Here is a 12,630-nt window from a genome sequence, read left to right on the forward strand (position 1 = left end):
ACCCAAGTCTGGAAAATCCTAAAGTAATGTAATATTTAATGCTCTTCATGTTGTTGATAATATATTTTCTTTCTCTTTGTATTTTTTATATGGTACAAGATTATCCTATGCAAATCAGTTTGATTAAACTAATTAGTTTAAAAGTAATCTGAAAGTAGTCTGATAATATTACCTTTAATGTGTAATGCAATGGATTACATTACTGACTACAATTTTTGGCATGTAATTTGGGATCAGTTACCGACTACAATTTGTTAGTGATTTACTCAGCACAGTTTACAACTGTATTAAGAACAAATGTGGCACACAGTCAAGTATAGTGATTTATGTGGGTATTAATCAGATTGGGCATATAAGGTTCTAGTTTTTATACGTCCTCCTCCTTACGAATTTTACAACGCTGTAATTTTTGCTCTAGGCTTTGCATGCATGACCAAGCATGCCTGCTGCAAAAGAGAGTGAATGCTCGTAGCTCATTGTAATCTATAATTAAACCTGGCGCTAACAGCTAAGCTCTAAACCTACACACAGATCCGCTAACGGCTAGCTACCCTGGCAACTGCGTTACCGTAGGAGTTGCATGATGAGACCTGACAGCACCGCCCGGGGGTTCCCCTGAGAGGGTGGAGCCTAACAAGGTGGCAGCAAGGAGGGGCAGGGCGTTTGAGACAAGCAGCCAGACTTCCTGTTAAAGAATGTGAGTGTATAAGGATTTTTTTTGTTGATCATTGACTTTAAATGCACACATGTGCATATGGAATAAATAAAAAAAAATAAAAACTTTTTTTTATTGCACAAGTCATGTGAAAATGTTGTTTGAAATTGCTTAATTACCTTCACTGATGTGTGCACTCCGATGCAATGGAAATATTAAATAAACAAATATTTCATACAGGCACAGAATATTGCCTTAAATACGCATGCAGTGTGCAGTCCACGTGTGTTAATGTGCTTTGACAAGTCATGGAGGGCTTTTTTTCCCTTCAGCTGTTTCTCTCTAACATTTGCATTTGAGTCATGGTTTCTGCACTGTGCCAAACATATTCAGACGCTCCTTTAACAATGTGGTCAACACCAGGTTACAAAAGGCATGGAATCGTGAGACATAAGGTGATTTTTTATATTTTATATATACATACATATAGATGTAAATTGATGTGGACATCTCTGAATATAGCTGATGGATGTTGGACCTTGTCACTTCTTAGTTATGCTGCAGTAAGAGGGTGAAAGGTCACTTAGGGTTTTTCCATTAGTGAGAAAAAAACAGTGTCTGATAGCCATGAATAAAATATCGTAAAGTATGCCAGACTGTAGCTTTTACCATCTCAACCCATGAGAGACGAGAAAGAGTGAGAGAGCAAGTGAGAAAGCGAGAGTTGGGGGTAAGAGAGGAATGGTGGATAACACATGAAAATCAATTTTTGAAGTCCTTCAATCACATTTTCTGCTCAGCACATTTTTTTTCACAATGAAGAACATTTGTGATCATTTGATTATTTAGTATGATTATGACGCTGTTTTTCTTGTGGAAACTTTTGGTTGATCCCAAAATCAGAGATGATTTCAGGTTTTACTATCCTTGGTAAAACATTTGGTCCCCATAACGTATGCAACACCTGACCCCACAGACATGCTCAAAGTGATAGTTTTATCCTTTGCATAAATGAATACTTCAGTGTTATAGTTAGAAACTAGCCTGCGTTGCTAGGCAGATTGGGCCACCAGATTTCACCTACACTTACTGAATATTAGCTGTGAATATGAGCGCTATTGTACACTCGCTGTCCGCAGATTATTTTGTGGGTGAAGAGAATACATGTTGCATGCGTTAACTGCACTGACTGAGTTTACAGACTGATATTAGGTGTGACAACCATTGACGGACAGAGCATGATGACAATAATGGAGGGAACAATCTGAGCTACAGTGATGATGGATTTAAACAAAACAGTCAGTTAACTAGTAATACTAATTTAGAATGGGCTTACCCACCTCATTTACCTCATTAATGGCAGCTCTGTTACAAGTGCTTAGCCTATGTTTTGTTTCCCAACCTTTCACCTTTTTTTGACCACAATTGAAATCAAATACAGGGGAAAGTTTACGTACATTTCCGATGGGCTGTCAAGGTTAGTGTGAGTATTAAGTGAGTTTAAGAGATATACAAGCAAAGTGCAAATGCTTATATGTGTATCACCTGGAGCATCAGAGGAGGGTGTATGTAAGAAAAACTGCAGAGAAATCATCAACAAATCTGACATGCATATTTGCCAGACTAGCAAAATTTTGCCGCACCCTAATGTAAATATCACATGGCATTTTAATGACATTTTGGCAAATTAGACAGTTTAAGCAGTTTGCATAAATGCTTGTCAGTTACTTTACACTTTTGCGTGCTAGTATGTGCGAGCACAGTTAACAGCAGAGTTTTGACTGTGCTGGTCAATGTGCACAATTCTGTGACTTCATGCCCTGAAGACTGAGTCTAGACACGAGCCAGCCAAGCTGCCCTGATGACCTACATCCCACTATTACAGCCATCATTCCATTCACAGAGAGAGAAAGGGGGGGATGTGAGAGTGTGGTGGGAGAAAGGACAGAGTGAGGTGGGGAGAAAAAAGAGAAAAGTAGAGAGGGGCATAACTAAGATGTGGAATAAAGAAGAGAAACTAAACAGAGTGATGCAGAGTTTGTCCACAGATAAGGAGGTGATATGGGTGGTTTAGGGTAGATTTAGCCTGAAAAAAAGGTACATGCAATAACAATGAAAGGACTTAATAGATAACGAATGAATGAATAAATAGAATTCACCCTAATTTGTTTTACAAACTGTACACTGTAAAACCCAATGAGTTTTGGTAGGCAAACTCAAACTATTTGAGAAAACCAATTGCCTTAAACCAGGGGTGTCCAATCCTGCTTCTGGAGGACCACTGTCCTGCAGAATTTAGTTCCAACCCCAATGAAACACAGCTGAACCAGTTGAGCAAGGCATACTAGAAACTTGCATCTTAAGTACTGGGCCTGGCGCGAGATGCCTCCACCATGTCCGACTGCCTAAGATGCTTGAAGTTAACCCCATCCAGGGTTCACCAAGTGGGGAACTCTCCTGGAGAGTAAGAAAGTGCTCTTATCCCCCTAATGGCACTGCAAGTGAGACACCGAGCCAGTCCCCACTTCCCACACATTACCTGTTTGTACACATCACACAGGAAGAAACCAGCTCAACCTGGAGATTGTAGGATCTCTTTAAGTTGTTAGGTGTGGCCTAGCCCGCAGCTCTGCAGATGTCTGTTAGAGAGGTGCCATGCACCAACGCAAGAGGCAACAGGAAGAGGCAACACTCTGAGGGGGAATGGCTTACATTGGGACTGGAGTGCCAAGACAATGGCGTCCACTACCCAGTGGGCCAACCTCTCTTTGAAGACAGCCTTTCCCTTCTGCTGACCTCCAAAACAGACAAAGTGCTGAGTTTCTAAAACTCTTTGTGCACTCCACGTAAATGTGCAGGGCATGTATGGGACAAAGTAAGGTGAGGGCTGGGTCTGTCTTCTCCAATGACAGCACTTTCCAGTTCACCTGGTCCTAAAAGGAAATAATGGGAATTTTGGGCACATATTCGGTATTATTTCAGAGTCAGCTGGTCCAAATTCCAGGCATGTTTTGATGCCCCAAAATGCTCGCAGGTCCCCCACATTCTTGATAGATGTGGGCACTGTTTTGAGAGATAGGATATTAAGCTTGACTGACTTCAGTGGCTCAATAGGTGCTCTATGTAGGGCTGGAAGAGGGGATGAAGCATGGCCAAGGAGAATTTAGTCTCCTGGCGCCTATCAGGAACCTGATGACTAGGTCCTGCTTTCCCACTGACTACCTCTACTGCATCAAGATGTACTGCAATAGCAGCAGCATACACTTTAAAGGTGGTACTGCTGGCGTTTGAATGCAAATGGCACAGAGCGACCTAAGATGCTCCTGGCTCCAGAGGAGATGGTGGGTGAGTTGCGGCATGCAATGTGAACTTAGATCTAGACCACTGTCCCCGTGATGTCCATCTTGACCAGCACATGCTTGCCCTGCAATAACAGTTGAAACCGGCACAGGACCAGCAGTACTGCTAGCAACTTGAGGCCGTAAGGTTAGGGTTTGGTTAGGTCCAGGAGCCCTAGGCTGCATGCCCATTGCATACAGCGCCCCAGCCTGCTCTGAAGGCATCTATTGTGACAACAACTTGCTTGGACACTTATTCACTCTAAAAAATGCTGGTTTAAAAACAACCCAAGTTAGGTTGAAAATGGACAAAACCAGATATTGGGTTGTTTGAACCCAGTGGATGGACTCTTTCAAACAACCCAATTTCTGTGTTTGTCCATTTTCAGCCCAACCAGCATTTTTTAGAGTGTTACAAGAGCACGGCCTATAGAAAGGCAAGGTCTGACCACAGGCTGAAAGTACATCAACAAATCAGTGTGATGGTCATTCAATGTGTGCCACACCGCTAAGCCCATACTTATGCAGGACAGGGGCATCTTTGTCTGCCACTGAGGTAAAAATGATGCCCCTCAACCTAGGGGGATGGTGAATTGAATTGCATAGCTGAATCTGATCAAGGAGCATTCCCTTCACCGTCTCAAGGGATGTTGCTTCGCCAATCGCTTAGAGGGTTTAATGGCAGCTGAGATGGACTGCGTCTGCTTCCTGTGGGCAGCTCAATATTGCGACCTGAATGTTGGCTGTTGCTTGGGCCGCCCAGGAGCAGATGTAGACGGTGACGGGCAGGTGGAGGCATCTGCTTAGGTATTGTGGAGAACTGCTGGGCAAAGTCCTTTACAATGTTTACAACGATGCTATGCACCACGTCTTGCATTGAGAAACCAATCATCGAACCATGAGTGTTTCGGGCAAGGTGAAGGGTGGTGGGGGACCTCCCACTATAATCCTTAGATCACCCTGTGTATTTAAAAAAGTGGTCCTCTGCGGTGCAGTGAAACCAAAATGGGGAATAGTAGAGGGACCTCCACCTTTTTTTAAGGTATAGGAAACTCGAACTTAACGAGATGGTCATGTTCCATAGAGAACATCAGCGTGCTTTTGGCCCAAACACATGAGGAAGTGAACGTGGCTGTCAGATGGGGCCAGGAAACGGCCTCATCCAGAAACACACAGGTGGAATGCCATCTTTAAAAAGACACAACTTCAACTGTGCTTGCTCTTTTAACTGTTGAAGAGCCCAGGGGTGTGATCGCTGCACTTATATGTGTACATTTGCTCTTTTTGTGGCAAAACACAAGATCTCCAGCTCTCTGCTTGCAGTATGTCAGTTATGCTAGTCAGGTAAATGATTGAAACACACAAAACACACTTTTTTATCAAATCATACGTCATTAATAGCGGTTCACTTCTGAGATTTAGTACGATTGCGTTCACATTAGCAACGAAGTGTTAGCCTGGATGCCAGCCGAACTTAACCCTGCCCACAACATTTGAGCTCGGGCAGTTTTGATTTGTACTTGATCCATAGAGGAGTAATTATGTGTCAGGTTTATGTACCACTGAAATTTTAGGGTGGGCTTTAGACGATGATGGACGGATGATAAACAGTAACCATCCACGCCATCAAACGGAAAACGTGTTCGTATATGCCATTCACCTTCACTATTTCTCTCAGAAATGATGACCATTGCTGCGTTCCAGTTCGTTTTTATCATGCCCTTCACTCGCAAACTTCCCTCCGTCTCGTTCATTCGGATGTGCGTCATTGCTTACTTTGCATGAGTGCCCACTACTGGCAGAAACTTTGCAATGCACTGAATTCTTACGCCCTAAGCCCTTGATTACTTGGAATCCACTATGGAGTTGATTTATTATTTATTTTTTTCCTTTACGAAATTGTTTAATGCAGCATTCTATGTGTAAATGGATGTGTTTGGGTTGTTTTAAATGTTTTTAAAAATATCATAGAGTTGTTTGTGGTGGGGTAAATTAAACGCGATATGTGCTGACGTCACAATCGCGTTGCATTGTGGTATATAAAGCTGCCTGAAGTGTGCATATGAAATCGAGGGAGCAAGGGTCTGTCCATATAAACTTCCCTTGTCCACTTCACGAAGTGGAACGCACTTCAAAATGGCGGCAGGGATTCCCCCAAGGGGAAGTGCCTAGGGAAGTTTGCAAGTGCGTGTCTTAAAGTGGAGTGGAACGCAGCACATGTTGGTACTCTGTGTATCCTTAATCTTTTTTTTTAACACCAGCAAAGATTGTTTACACTCATCTTTTTCTTCTAACATTACTTATTCCAGTGTGGGTGCGGACAGGGTTGGTGTGTAAAATGTGTGTTATTTTGGCATGGTTGCCTGATAAAATTCATATTCCTGGGTCTATATATCACATAATTGAAGTCACTTCAATCCGCGGGCATGGAAAATAACCCTCGGGAAACCTGCAGACTTGGCAACACAGTGCAGTTGAGTTCTGTTGACATTTGACAACTAATGTTGTGCGTCGCTCCGTTGCTCTGATCCAATTGATGTCTTTCTTGGTTCGGTTGAAACACGCCCCATAACTACTGCCTAATGGAGCAGTATCAGACTCATATTTTGACTAGAATTGTGTATGATGACGTCAGGCTAGCGAACCGTACTGGAGTTCACATGAACCGAGACTCAGACCACCTTTTTAAGCAAACTCGGGTGCGGTTTGCGAGTGCGCACCCAAGTTCGGCAGACCGCGTTCACATCACCAAACAAACTGAACTCTGACGTCAATCAAACCAGGGTGCGTACCAAAAGTGCTAGTGTGAAAGCACCCTAACTCTTCTTTAATTGTCAGAAGCAAATCATGCTGGGGATTAGACACCTGCTGTGACCCATTTCATTTAATCACTGCTTAATATTATCAGTAATTGAGTTTGCATAATTTTTTTTTTGTAAAATTAACTAATTTCATATAGTAAATTTTACTGTTTTTACAGTATATGGCTTTCCTGAATCTTTTTTTTATTTATTTTTTATGATAGAATATAAAAGAGTATTGTCATTGTATCTTCCATACAATGACAGTAAATGGGGACTACCCTGTCCTAAGCAGTTCCCCACATAAAGATGACTTGGAATATACTGCACAAGTAGTTTAGACAACTTTTATGATGGATTTATGGTGCTTTTTGTCCATTTGATGCTTGACAGCCCCAGTCTTCATCCACTATCATTATATAAAATAGCAAATCATGATATCATTTTTTCAGAAGTTACTTATGGTTGTTTGTGTGAACTGAATTTTTTCAGAAGTTACTTATGGTTGTTTGTGTGAACTGTCATTTTAAGAATCAAGCAGATCTCTTGTTTGGACAAAGGAAAAAGATGAGGGAGAAAATGCACTTCAAGTCACATGATCTATTAAGTTCAAACATATAGTCTAAAGAGCACATATTTCACCCATGTTTTTCAGATGAGGATAAAGGAGTCAGACTGAGACTGTCAAAGAAATTTCACTTTTCTCTATTAGGTTTCTCTAAGTATTGAATGAGTCAGTTGGAGTGTACTAATGTGTATTTGTCTGTGTCTGTGCGTGCTTGCGCGAATGAGTGTGTGCGTGTGTATAAAGATGTTTTTGAGCTCAGACAGCATACAGAATCAGACAAAAGTGTGTGCGGTTTTGAGGCATACGTTAAAGCAGACATAATACCACAGAAATAAAGGCTTACATCCCCTACATATGGAGCTGTGTATACCCCAACCCCCCGACCCATTTCCTCCTCCACAAATATAAATGATCAAATAGCTACCGCAAGAGACACTGCAAGATTATGAATGTTTGCACTTGTAAAATAATTTTGTATGATGTCGCAAATTAGTTTATTTCAGCTATCACGCCATTTGTCATGTTTGCAATATCAGAAATGTCAAATTTGCTGTTGTTGTTCAAGTGAATCAGCTAATAAACATGTTTGTATAGTTTGTTTCAATGAGAAAGCTGAAGAATTTTCTCCTTCCCTTTATTATCGCTCTACCTCCCCCTCCTCTACCACACACACACACACACACACACACACACACACACACACACACACACACACACACAGTTGTTAGAGTTGTTGCAATTACTAATCCTCAAGATTAACAATTGTTCCTCAACTGAAACAAAGACAAATTGAGATGACAAATGATCTGCCTGGTGGTAAGAGATGAGGGAGAATTAATATGAAGACAGAAAAAAAAAATATATATATAGTATAAATTAATACAATCTGTTTGCTTTTAAAGGTTTGGGGTCGGAAAGATTTTGAAATGTTTTGAAAGAATTCTCCTATACTCACCAAGGCTGCATTTATTTAATAAAAAAATTAATAAAGAATTATTTGATGAACAAAAGTTCAAAAGAACAGCATGCATTTGATGCATTTAATGTCCATGGCATGCTGTTTAAAAGTATACATTTAAACATGGTGGTGTATATTGACTATATAGTATATTCAAGTTTTTGGATATATTTAAAAATCTGCTAGGACACCTGTGTAAACAAAATTCATTCATACATCCACTGAAGTCGCGCGGAAATGGCTCAGAAAAGTGAAGTTATTTCTGCGAAAAGATTATTTGTTTGCAGATACCACTTGATTTGATATTCAGCATTTAATTCAATGACATTCAGACATTTTAAGTCTGGATTAAGTATCCAAATATAACCCCTGCAATTGCTCTATAAACCAGTTGAATTTATCAGAAACGGTGTAGAGGAAAGCCTTTTCTCAAGGAAAAAAAAATCAATCTGTCTATTATATGTTTATTTGTCTGCATGTTTACATGCTTGTGTTTTTAGCATCATCTAATTGTGTATAAAAGATCATTATCACCCAGCAGATTATAATATTCCTACAGCCATCATACGCTAAACTGCTTATATACATAATCTTGGATGTGTGCGGTAAGAATTGTTGCCTGTTGTGAGATGTTGGTACGGTCGAGTGCCCTCTAATCCCTCTCCTAGACTCAGGATTAAGCCAGCAAGGGCCGAGAGGGAGGGTGGAGTTAAAAACAGAAGGTCTCATCACCCCCCATCATTGTCATTAGAAACACACACATGGCTCACACCAGTCCCCCTCGAACTCCCCAGCGAACACTTCCACACTATACAGTTCTAGTGAAGATTAAATTGCAATTGCTGACTGGGCAGACACTAAGAGGATATAGCAAGACCCCAGCTCCTGGTGGGCACCAAGTGCCCACGTGATTTCTGATAGGGTTCAAGGATGATGCCAATAGTCAGAAAGCAAAGGTCATGAGTACTGTATGGAGATGATAAATTATAAGAGATCTTCTGTTTCTTCAGTCACAGCTTTCAGAGAGTGTGAGAGTTGTTCTACGGTTGCATCACTAAGATGTTCCTCGCTTTTATGGTATCTATATCGAGGGTGATAAAAGCAAGACACCATCATCCTCTTCCTATGGCTCTCCGAGACTCAGACTCCCTCGAGAAGCCCCATAATCCCCCAGCGGTCCAAGCTGTCAGCGGCACTCGGATGTTTGCTACAGTAAATATGTCTCTGTTTGTGCGTTTATGAGTCTGGTGCCCCCCACATCCCTACAAGCATCCTGACACTACTGTAATTTCTCCTCAACACTGGCAACAAGTTCCCCTTTGTTTCACGTTTGGCTCGTGAGACAAGCTGTCTGTAAGCCTTTCTATATTCTCCCAGCCGAACAATAGGGAAGCTATGCAGCCTCTCTTTTGTCTCTGTCTGTGCTCTTGTATTGTAATGCTACTTTATTTGTCCGCATAGCCCAACTCTCAGCTTGCACAGGCAAGATGCCCATCAATTCATTAACTTAATCTGTTTTTCATGAGTGAGAGAAGGAAGGCGGGAGGGAAGGAGTGCTGGAATCCGTAACGGTGTTGTGTTTTGTTTAAAATCATGCCAGGAGATTTGGATTGGTTATCGGCCAGACGAAACCAGGAACGTGTTGAGTTTAACGGTGACAATCTGTGGAACTAACAAATGAGAGATAAATGGCAGACATCAAAGTGAAGAATGGGATGTTAAAACGCAGGGAGACTTTTTGAAAATGTGCACACGACAGCAAGTTGCTCATCAGAGAAGAAAGAGAAACTTCGTCTCACTCCAGACAGCCAGTAGTGCGTGTGTGTGTGTGTGTGTGTGTGTGTGTGTGTGTGTGTGTGTGTGTGTGTGTGTGTGTGTGTGTGTGTGTGTGTATTGCGTGTTAGTGTATATTGCATCAGTGGATCAAGTGAATAATTCAGCTACTGCAGGCGTATGTTCCATTACCTCAACCCCTCTGACTCCAGTCTTCAGCCCCTGAGGTGACTGTACTGCAGCCATTAGCCTCTCCTCATCAGACACTTCCTCTTTAGGGTGTAGAGAGGTGAAGGTCTTCCCCATTAGATCCGTCCCTTTAGATTCATAAATTCGAAAGGCCAATTTGCGATAATGGTCCCTTAAAAATGATTGCGCAAATCAAGTATGTAGGTGTGAATTATTAACGGCGAGTTATGTCCGTGGATGAATAAGGAATGTTAAGTTAAGGGTGTATATCTGTGGTAGACTAAGAAGTTCTGAGAAGTGTCGATTTGTTTGAACTTGGCTTATGTAGGACACGGAGGTCATGCTTTGACACAGAATCCGGTCGTTTCGGGTGACTCTAACTGCAACAAATGAGGATTTGAATTGGAATGGGATTTTAAACCTACAACTAAATTGCGCTCCGCATTGGAGTCCTTAGGACATTGTCGAGGGAGGTTTATTTTGCGATAATGACTGTCTGACTGTACATTATGCACATTATGGCTGACTGTACATTATGCACATTATGGCTGACTGTACATTATGCCATGTATTTCACATGTACATTAATAAAAACATGGGCATGAAATACTGATTTGAGTTAAATTCTATAATCTTACCTTTGGAATCTATTTATAATCTGAAAGCCTCTGCTAGGAATAAAACAATCTGCAAAAACAATGAATTTAACAATATGGCTACAATATTAACACGTAATATTAAAGTTCTCCAAAGTCACTGTCAATACACTCAATAACGGAGACACAATATTGTGCCAGTTGTTATGAAACAAGAGGAGAGTCCGCAGTGTGATACGAGAGTCTTGCAAGTTGCGCCACTATATCGGAAAAAGTGGTGTGATTCACAGAGTTGCCATGGATGATGGCATATCTCTATGTGGCGCAACTGACCAATCAGAATCAAGTATTCCAAAGAGACGCATAATCAGTTTCCAGAAGCTGTTTAGACATGTATCACTGGAAGAATTGGATGCTATAGTCTTGATGTTGTTTAAGTATGCGGTTATTTGAGATCACTGTTTTCAAAGGCAAGCGTTTTAGAAGCAGTGTTTCCGTACAAAAGTCTCTCTCACCATATCCAACATCAACATTTATTAGGCTCTGAAAACTAAATCAGCAGGAGAAATTATTTTGAGAGTTTGCCTCAGGGCATATGAGGATATTCTAATGTGTCATACAAAAAACCTACACACTCAATGTAACATTAGATTCAATATCTTAATAGCTTTGTTAGAAGAGAGTGAACGAGAAAAAAAAATCATGGATTAAGAAAAAAAATCCAATTAAAATCAACTGATTGGCAGTCTTCTGTACTATGTTGATGGGAAGGCAGTTATATTTTGCACGATTGGTCTTATTAAGAGCTTTGATGAGAAATCTGCTTATTACTTGCTGATACAGATGAGATGGGCTCCAACTTTATTAGTCTCGCAATAAAATTATAATAAAGTCCCTTTGGCTTTATTTGGGTCATTTTGACAACCAGCTGAAATGATTTCATAAACTACATCTGATCATTTATTAGTGTGCAAAACCTGTCTAATTATATTAAAATGTACCTATACCTTTGATAAGTGAGCTGTCAAGGTTTATAGTGCAATTATGTATGGAAAAAAGGTACAGTAAATTGCAGTATTTATATAAAAGCGTCAAAACAGCAGTACAAAGAATAAAACTGTGGATAAAGAAACAGTATAGATTGAATTATTCGTTTGATTTTGTGTGCTTGTGTACATGTGTATGGGCATTAAATAGTGTGTGTGTGTGTGTGGAGAGAAGTTAGTGATCTTTTCCACTGCCATTTTTCAAGGTGACACGACACAGCTCCTTCAGGGCTTTCTTTCCAATTCTTTTTGGGATTGAAATTATGATGAAGTAATTTTTTCCCAGAAAATTGCCTCTGTCACTTGTGGTATCTTTCTGTAAATTTCTCAAGTGTATTTTTCCCCTCTGTCTCTCTCTCTCTCTCTCTCTCTCTCTCTCTCTCTCTCTCTCTCTCTCTCTCTCTCTCTCTCTCTCTCTCTCTCTCTCTCGCTCTCTCTCCTCTCTCTCTCTCTCTCTCCTCTCTCTCTCTCTCTCTCTCTCTCTCTCTCTCTCTCTCTCTCTCTCTCTCTCTCTCTCCTCTCTCTCTCTCTCTCTCTCTCTCTCTCTCTCTCTCTCTCTCTCTCTCTCTCTCTGAAAGCCAATGTCATTCTCTCGACTCATTACCACAGCAAGGATTTTGTCTGAGACATTCAGCATGTTGACATTTCACATGTAGATTTGCAAGGGGAGACAATTATTGTGTGAACTCTGATCTATATACATATG

This window comes from Pseudorasbora parva, chromosome 3 (genome assembly GCF_024679245.1).
Source record: "Pseudorasbora parva isolate DD20220531a chromosome 3, ASM2467924v1, whole genome shotgun sequence".
Lineage (NCBI taxonomy): Eukaryota > Metazoa > Chordata > Actinopteri > Cypriniformes > Gobionidae > Pseudorasbora > Pseudorasbora parva.